The following is a 10,160-nucleotide window of genomic DNA, read 5'->3' as shown; positions in this document are numbered from 1 at the left end:
ATCAGTCATGAAACAACACCGGTATCCCGCAGCCATACCGTAAATATAGGTATCGATATCCCGCAGCCATACCGTACCTATTGGATATCCATGAAGAAGGCATATATTCGCCTAGCAAGATATTACACTTTCGTATAATAACTCACGCTGGACCGGTGCCTCGGTCTCTTGTGCTAACCAAGAATCAATTCACAAAACAATTTTGATTAAAGGAGTCGGATCAATGACATCCTTATCTATTCAACTCCCCATGTCATATGGTCCGGAGTTATCTCAACAACTGATGGTGAAATAACTAGAATAATTAGTTATTTGCTAATCTCAATTCAATGTTCCACTGTATAGAGTGATTTATAGCGAAATATATATAAAACGTTTAACTATTCTGAACTTAGAATAGTATGGAAATCGAAAGAATAAAGTTCAGAGTCAATATCAATTGAATGATAAATGAAAATAAAGGTACTTGCATAATATAATTCAAAATAAACGTCACCTGAACAATAAGTGAAGTTAGGGGTACTTGCCTGGTATGCTCGATAACCTCTTATTATAACTCTGCTTATAGCTGCTGGCTACTATCACCGTCTAACACTTGACTACACTCCTTGCTACTCGATTCTAAAAACAAAAGAACTATCTTAATTGACAGAACTAAATTCAATCGACGTAACTATACGTCTTGACATCTACCCGATCGTTTATAACTAGCATGGCATCTTAAAACTGTAACAGATAGCATATATATATCACGTAACACGTAATCATGGTATTCATATAACACGTACTCACATATTTCATGTGACACACAAGTCAGATCATTAAAAGGTACGTCTTAGTGCGTTCAGAATGAAAATTAGGTCAATATTAATATTTACCGATCAGATATAGACTCAAACTAATACACAAATCAAATGACATTGCAATACAAAAGAAATTAGGTCTTAAAAGTATTTTTATTGAAAGCATAATATTTTTCTGAGTCTGTACGCGTTCGTTTCGTATTAAACGGACAAACGGTTGATTTATTATGAATTTTTGAACATTTTTCGGAATAAAAACGGATCTCCGAATCATTTAATAATTAAATAATAAGGCTCGAACACTCGAAAATAATTTTATAAAAATTATCGAGTTTGGAAAATAATTTAAAATAATATTTTAAAGCTCGAAACTATTTTTCAGAATTTTTTTTTAAATTAATAATAAATAATTAAATCTAATTATTAAATTAATTTAAATCAATTAATAATTAATTAAGTTAATTAATCAATTAATATTAAATTAATCGATTAATTAAAATAATTAAAATCTAATTAAAATTAATTAATAAAATAAATCAGATTTATTTTTGAATTATAAGTGAATTTTGGAATTAAAATAATGATTTTAGGAATTAAAAATGAATTTTTAGAAATGAAAATATGATTTTTGAATTATTTTTAAATCAGAAATTCAGAAACAGTTTTCTGTTTTGGTTTTGGGGAAAAGGAGGATCAAACCCGAGTCGGGAAATAACCCAAGCGGGTTGAAACCGGGTTGCCAAGAACCGCCGGCCGGAACCCAGAATCCGGCGGCCGGTTGACAACTCCGGCGAGCCCCAAAACTACTCAGAATCGATTGGTTTTCGATCTTAATCAGTCCTACCACAACCCAACAACTCTGTTCACCCATCAACGTTAATAAACAACACCGAAATCGTAGATTCCGACCGAAACCGCCATTAAAACCGGTGGAACCTTGAATTTCCGCCGAAAATCCGAATTCCTTCATTTCTGAACCAAATTCATCAATTAACATCTTAAAACGAAGCTTAAGACATGTATAATCAGTTCATATCATCAAAATAATCCAAAAACCACCCAATAAGAAACCCCTAATTTTCGAATAAAAACCCTAAAATCGAATTTTGAAAATTACTAATCGTTTGAATGATTTGATGGCTTAAACAGAAAGAACATGAAAATATGAACGTTTCGGTTACTCATACTTCAAATTCTGAAGTCTGCATCACCCTCAAATTTGGGTTTGATTCTCGGAACTTTTCAAGAACACCAAGAACACATATTCAAGAAATTTTCAGAAATTAAAACCTTAATTTCTATATGATATCGAACTCTATTTTTGAAGTATAATATACCAAATTGACCAGAAAAACATGCTCTACAACATGGAAGCATCAAATCACATCAACAACATCAAGAACAAAAATTCGTAATTTAATTATCAAATAATTTGAATATAAATAATTAAATAAGAAAATTACTGTGATTTCTGGAAGGAAACTGATGATTGATTCAGATAGAAGATTTCGAGAGCTTCGTTTTGATATGCTGCACGCCCGAATCGGAGTTCGATAACGCCTTCGTTCGTGTGTTTGATTCTCAGAACAGTTTATGAATATAAGATTTTTCTCTGTAAAATCATATAATTATCTGTCTGCAAATGATTTTTATACGAAATAAAATACGGTAAAAGGCTATTTATAATTACGGAAAATTAGTATCCTGTTGGATCATTCCGGATATAAAATGGTACATTTATTTATAAAAACTGATCCAAACGGTATCGGTTTTCGGGATAATTATCCAGATCAGTACAATTTGTACTGCGGTCTTGGTCTCAGCGCTCAGTTACACGTACTACGAAGTGATAATTATAATAGTTTAATAAAAAGCTCCCGTTTATCGAAAATACGGGTTTTATTAATTTACCGAAATGAATATTGTATCGAAAATGTTGCGCCGGGATCCGTGCAGGACAAACCGTACGCCGGATCGAAAAAGTCGAAACATGAAATATGCTCGGAATATTACAATTAGGTTAGGAAGGAGTTCTCGGAAGAGTTTCAGGTTCCAAAAACGTAACAACGACTGACGTCAGTTGGTTCCCGTTTTATAAAAATAGATTTTAAATTCCCGGAAAAAGATTTTATAAATTTCATATGATCCGTATAAATCCATAAATCAACATAAAAGTAATTAGGAAGATATGACAATTATCCATATTTTATTTTGGACATATAAAAATTAAAATACTTAATTAATATTATTTTTGAATATTCAAGTACAGATAACATTTAACAATTAACTCACAGAATAAATACTGAACACACATAATAATTATTTAATAGCAAAAATAATTGCACGATATATCCCGGATATTACACAGACTTCCCCCCCCACGCGCCCACGCGCCTCACGCGCCCCTGACCCCTATGCTGACGTCAGCATGACGTCATCTGATGACATCAGCATGACGTCATCTGATGACATCAGCATGACGTCAGCACGACGTCACCAGCGCGTGTCTTCCACGCGCCGCGCGTGGCACGCTAGCGCGTGAACCTCACGCGCGCGTGGTCGACGCGCGGTCCTTTGCCTGTTTATCAGTCGTCGCCTTTTCTGATCACCCGCCTGAAATCTCTGCTTCTGTGTCTACTTTTAATTCCGTGCAGCAGCAGACAAACATCCGTACAGCAGATAACATATATACTTTTACAGCAGACAACAAAACAAACATATATATATATATATATATATATACTATATATACATATATTTACTTTTTTTAATTACGAATTTTAATTGCAACAACTTCAAAAATTCATAATAAAAAATCTATACATCCTAAAATTATGAAAAAAATACCCAGACGATCTACAACACTTGTAGAACCCAGATCAACACTCAAAATTATTCTGAGAAACGATTTCTCATCAGACAAAATTAATCCATGATATAACTTGTAAAAATCATAATTAATTCATACAAGCACATAAAATTCTGAAATTTTTACCACAGATCTATATGCATACAACCTATGCTCTGATACCATTGTTGGATTTTTAAACGCAGCGGGGCATGGAAAAACACTTTTACACACACAAAATCCAAATAAAAGCATATAAATCGTGAATAAAAATTCGAGGGATCGAATCTAACTTTTTAAAATAATTCGGAGACAACGATCAGAGATCCTTAGCAGTTGCTCCTCAAGTGTGAAGCACTCCACCGGTATCCACCAAGAAAACGACTTTTAGGAGGAGGAGGAGGTGGAGAGAATTTGGTTTTCTGAAACTTTTGGGTTTCTCATGTTAGAATAAAATAGGGTCTATAATAGTGTATTTATAGGCAAAATTTTCAGCTGAAATTTTCCCATAAATAATATTATTATTATCCCATTTATTATTCTCATTAATAATTAAAACACCTTTTAATTATTAATCCTTTTTCTAAACACTTTAGAAATAATTCTCTCTCTTGATTTAATTTCCAAAAAATTAAATCCTTAATTAATAATATTAAGAACTTTTCTTAATTAATTTATAATCAATTAGATCTCATTTAATCAATTATTAAATTTGCCAATTAATTATTTATTTCACAAATAAATAATTATTAGCCATTATTAATTAATTCCTCCACCATAAAATCATTCTCTTTTTATGGTGTGACCCTGTAGGTTCAATATTAAGCCGGTAGTAGAAATAGATAATAATAAAACTATTTTATCATTATTTATATAAATTCTCTAATTTATTAAATATGATTAATTAATTAATCACATTTATTCTACATCGTGAGTGATGCTTTTCAACATATCGCGACTATCCGGATAATATGAATTCACTGCTTAGAATACCAAGAACCTGTCAGTGAATAGTTACCGTACAATAAACTCCTTCTACCCTACAATGTCCCGATTAAATACAAGGCATGGATCTCGTGTCAAGCCTATCTAATTTAATCACTTTGCTTACCATTTACTATGCGTAGTTCTATGCAAATTAGAAACTCCTTTCTAATTTCATTTACTCTGGCCAGAGATTCCTGAACTAGCATAAGTGGATCAGCCTTGAACATTCGCTTCCTTCACTGGAAGGGGTAGATCCTTTATTGATCATACACTATCTTCGTGTACAAATTCCTATACCCAGAAGAGCCCTAATAATTGTCCCTGGAGACTAAGAACTCAACCAAAGCATAGTTTAGTGTACACAAGATGACTATGATGACCTCAAGTCTAAGGATACTTGTACAACTATCACTAAGCGAACAACTGCTGACACGTGAGTGAACTCCATCAGTTGTTCAGCTGGGCGAGTCATGTTCAGTGAACTTATTCTATAATAAGCACCTACATACTAGCTATAGTGTCACCACACAAATGTCTATGAGAACAGACATCCTTCATAATGAAGCAAGCATAGTATGTACCAATCTTTGCGGATTATTAATTACCAGTTAGTAATCCTATGACCAGGAACTATTTAAGTTTAGAGTTATCATCTTTTTAGGTCTCACTATTATGATCTCATCATAATCCATAAAAAGCTTTACTCTAAACTATGGTATATCTTATTTAAACACTTAAATAGATAAAGCCCGCAATAAAAACAAAACAAGTCTTTATTAATATCAATGAAATCAAAACAGATTACATAAAAGTTATTCCTAAATCCTAATACATGATTGGACTTAGGACATATTCCTTTCACCAGTTTCAAAATTTTCAGCCCGGGGAGGTTTTGTCCCCTGGGTCCGAGGCCTCTTCTTCCTCTTTCCAGAATCACCACCCGGAGCTTCACCAATAGGACCAAGGTCCTCAAGATTAGCAAACTCCTCTCCCAAGTCAACATCAGCATCCAGCTCCGGAGCAGCCTCATTAATTTCAACATCGGGTTCCTGTTATTCCTAGTGGACTAACAATGAGATTTACAGAAGGGGGGTTGAATGTAAATCTCAAAACTTTTTCAAGTTTTGAGCAGTTTTAAAAGCTATGTGTTCAAGATAAACAAGTGTGTGAATTGCTTTAAGCTAATACAGACAGATATATATTCAAGCACAAATGTAAAGAACACAACAGACCTTAAAAACTTTTCTGGTGGATTTATTGTTCCACCAGAGATGGTATTTCAGAAAATCTGTGATTCAAGATGTTGATCACAGCTGCGTCCTAGTACAAACTAGATGAATTTTCTCTCAAGATTTTTCTAAACAGCTCTGGAAAAATTCCTATCTAATTACTAGCTGCTGCTTGGTTTATATATTACCAAGTGTACAAGTGAAGACAAAGATAAAATACAATAATAAAATAAGTTCTCCACTTGTTTCTACTCCAGTTTACTCCAGTACTTTGTTGACTATTGCTTCTTTGTACTAGAGTAGAACGGCTGCTTTTTCTGATGTTCCTGAAATTAGGCTTCCACATTTCAGTTATCTCTGTCAACCCATGTGCCTCTGTTTATAGGTACAACTACCACTTATCAACGGCTAATTAACAGAACATTCGTTGAAGCCTTCATCCGTTGATGACTTTATCCGTTGATGCACTCATCCGTTGAAGCCTTCATCCGTTGATGACTTTATCCGTTGATGCACTCATCCGTTGAAAGATGTTATCCGTTGAAGCTTTAGAGACATCCGTTGAAGCTTAGTTTCTCATCTGTTGAAGGTCTTTAAGTCATCCGTTGATACCACTTCATTTATACAAAATTACAAGGCATGAAATATTTACAATTGACCTTCCTATCTGCATATCCTCTAGTAGTCAACATGACTTATAATTTCTCTCAACTTCTAAGAATTATATCTTAAATACAGAGACTGAAATATGCTACAACACTAGAATTATTTCTAAGTAAAGCTACACCATCAACGGATAGCCAAAGTGGTCTTATCCGTTGAGGCTACAGACACTAAATTTCTACTTAAGTGTTTTATTAAACATATCACCAAACTAATGCACATATATTCCTAACAATCTCCCCCTATTTATGTCTATAAGAATTGTAGGCATAAATTCAGGGTTAACTTGATGATAACAAAACACTTAACAAATATATGAATTGAAACTAAGTAGAAATTTAAAAATACTGCAAAAGTGTATGTACTAGGAGGTAATTGAAGATTTACAGTATTTCCAAGGATACTCCTCTAGCCTGAGCAAATTATCTTTTTCTTCTTTGTTCCCTGGTTTTCTTTCCTAGCCCTTTGTCATTTTCCTCAATTTGGAGTTGGAGTTGTCTGAAGAATTCAGCTTCATCTTCATCACTGATATCCAACTTAGATTGCATTTCCTTGAGAGTTTCATTGCTGGCAATCTTGAGTTGGTCTTCAAGTCTGAAAAATCTTCTGACTCCTTTATCATCTCTAAATTCCATCAACCAATGAGGTGATTTGTGAATTGTAATTCCCCTTTCTTGAATGAGTAAAGTTCTGGGCAAAGCATTGGGCTCCTTCCAAGTTTTCCTTATGTTGGCAATCTTGTTGAGAATTTCAGTCTTGGCAGTTCTGGTAAAGCCAGAATCCTTTTGTATGGATGAAAAGACTCTGATCAAGGTAGAGTAGCCTTCATTCAGAATCCTGTAGAGAGGCCATGTTCTTTCCCCAGCTCCTTTGTATCTGAACACCAATCTCTCTGGTAGCTGTCTGTAAGCAGCTATTCCTCTTACATCCTCCAGCTCATCCAGATAGAGTTCAATGTCTGAAATTTCTTTTATGTCATAGATGTGAACATAATCATCTTTAGAAATGGGTGGCTTAGGCTTAGGTTTTTGTTTTTGAGTGAATTTCTTAGAGGTTATGGGAGGTGTAGATTTGGGTTTTCTTTTCTGTTTCTTTGGTAGTGGAAGAGTGGTTAGAAAGGTAGGCAATTTGATGGTGTCCCAATCAATAGGTTCCTCTTTTGGAATGATTGGTTCACCATGGATGTTTATAGTGGGATCAGCAACAAAGGGTTCAGGTATGGAGGGTAGTGGTTTAGATATTGATTTAGTTACTTCAGTGTTATCTTCACTCCTTCTATGTGCCTTGGCCTTTCTTCTGTTTCCCTTCTGCCATTCCTCTCTTTCTTCCATACTCTCACCAAATATACTCCCAAAAACCTCATCTAGGTTTGCAATCTTTTCTTCACCCCTGACTTCAATTTCTTTCTCTTCTTCAACTAGACTTGACTTTAGCTGTTGTTCAAGCTTTGCTTGTGCTCTTTTGTCAGCCTTTAGCTGTTTGGCTTCTTCCTTCTTGGCTATTGAGAATTTGGGATGTCCTTGCATCACACATATGCTCTTTCCCTCTCTAAAGATAATAGCCCTGTTTCTCCTTACAGCCTCATCCATGGTCTCTTTGAGATATGCAATACTCCTACCTAAAAGCTTGTTCTCATCAGCTTTTGGAAGAGGAAAATCCACCTCTTTTAATGGATTCTTTGTAGAGTCCTTATTGGATCTGTTGTTAGGCTTGAGAATCATAGGTTGCAGATCTTTGGAAGAAGCTTCTCCATCCTTATGTCTCCCTACTGGCTTGAGTTCCATATTGATTGGTTCAACCTTTGTGCTATGTTTCACAGATATTGATTTATCTTGTGTAGAGCCAAACAACTATTGCACCCTTTCATCAATTCTCCTCCTTTGCTCTTTCACTTGAATTTCAGCTGCTGCTAGCTGGATTAAATCAATTCCATCAGGCTTTCCTTTGATTTGAATGATTGGAGAAGTAGTGATGGCAGGAACTAGCACTTTAGATATTTGGATTTTTATAGATGGCTCTCCTTCCCCTTCCCTTTTACTCTCCCCCTTTTTGTTATCATCAAGGAGAGGGGTCAAGCCCTGTGCTTTTGCCAGCTGCATAAGTAGACTGGTTTGAGATTGTTGGTTGTGAAGAATGGTGGCCACAGAATCTTCAATAACTTGAACTCTATCTTCCAATTTGGCCAGCCTCTTTTCAGTATTTGATTCCTTTTTCAATCTCAAAACTAAGTCCTGCATTGTACCATAGGGCATGACTGAATCCAATTTTTCAGAATTGTAGGATTTCAAGTCAGCAATATCCTTTCTGAGATCATCCACACTCAGATTCTGTTTTACTTGCTGCAACTTCATGAGATGCAGTGAGTCCAGGTGAGCTTGAAGGATTGCCTTGATACTAGCATGAGAGGTTTTCTGAATGGCCTGTTGAATAGTATTGATTTGTTTGACTAAGGAGACATTGAATTGCCCTGATATATACTCCTTTGTCAAGGCCCATTCAGGTAGATTTAGAATTGAACTAGGGCCTTCATCTCCCCCTAAGTTCATACTTCCATCAAAAGAAACAGAGTCATCATCATCAGAATTTACTCCAAATTCCTCAGATGGCTCACCAGCTGTAGAAGGCATCTTGTTAATAGCAGCTTTATCCCTTTGAAGAGATTCTGTTGTATGTACTAGATGTAGTGTCTTTTCTGCCTCCTCATTGCCCTGAGCAGCCAACATTTGATAGGCTGACACAGGATGAGTAAAAGTGTCAGCATCCAAGGAAATGTTATCAATTACAGCTTTGTAATGTTGCTGAAATTGTCTTTCCTTTTCAGCATCATCCACAATCATTGACTCACTAGCAATGGCTGGTTCCACCCTTATATCTGTTGTACCTGCCTTTCTCTCTTTTTCTCTATTTTCTTGCATTAGGGGCTCCCCCTGGCTCACACAAGTCACTCCCTCACCTTCACCTACTAAGGTGGTACTCCTCTCACTTACTTTTGCCATGCTGGAAGAAATAGCATGTATATTTGAGCTCTCAATCTCTCCTTTTGCCTGGGAGCAACCCAGCCTCTCACTCAAATTTTCACTCCCTTCCCTCAATCCTAAGAGTGATTGCACAGTATTCATGTCTTCTACACTTGGAATTGATTCAGTTATGTGTGTAGAGACTATCAACGGATGTGGAATATCCGTTGAAGGTGAAACTGATGTTATCAACGGATAACTGCTGTTAAGCTTATCCGTTGAAGAACAACCACTTGTCAACGGATGAGTGATATCCGTTGAAGAAGGAAAAGAAGTAGAAATTGAAAGTGATATAACTGTTGAATCTGTGTAGATTGATTTGAGATTTGGTGACACAGATCCGTCAATTACATCTGAAAGAATTTGCGGGTGATCCAACAAATCATCTAAAATATGATGATCACCTGTATTTGAGTGGGGCTCCTCCCTGAGTTGTAAAGAGGGAGAATCAGGAATTGATGGGAATAACATATCCACATCCAGAGATGGTGATGAAGTGTGTGGTGATTGATGTGTGATTATTGTGAGAGAATGGGGCTGTGACTCCACATTTATTGGAGCCACATCAAACTGAGTTTGAGAAGGCATAGATACAGATGGTTGTATCTGTGCA

The sequence above is a fragment of the Apium graveolens genome, unplaced genomic scaffold (genome assembly GCF_009905375.1).
Source record: "Apium graveolens cultivar Ventura unplaced genomic scaffold, ASM990537v1 ctg39, whole genome shotgun sequence".
Classification (NCBI taxonomy): Eukaryota; Viridiplantae; Streptophyta; class Magnoliopsida; order Apiales; family Apiaceae; genus Apium; species Apium graveolens.
Note: the sequence above shows the minus strand (reverse complement) of the source record.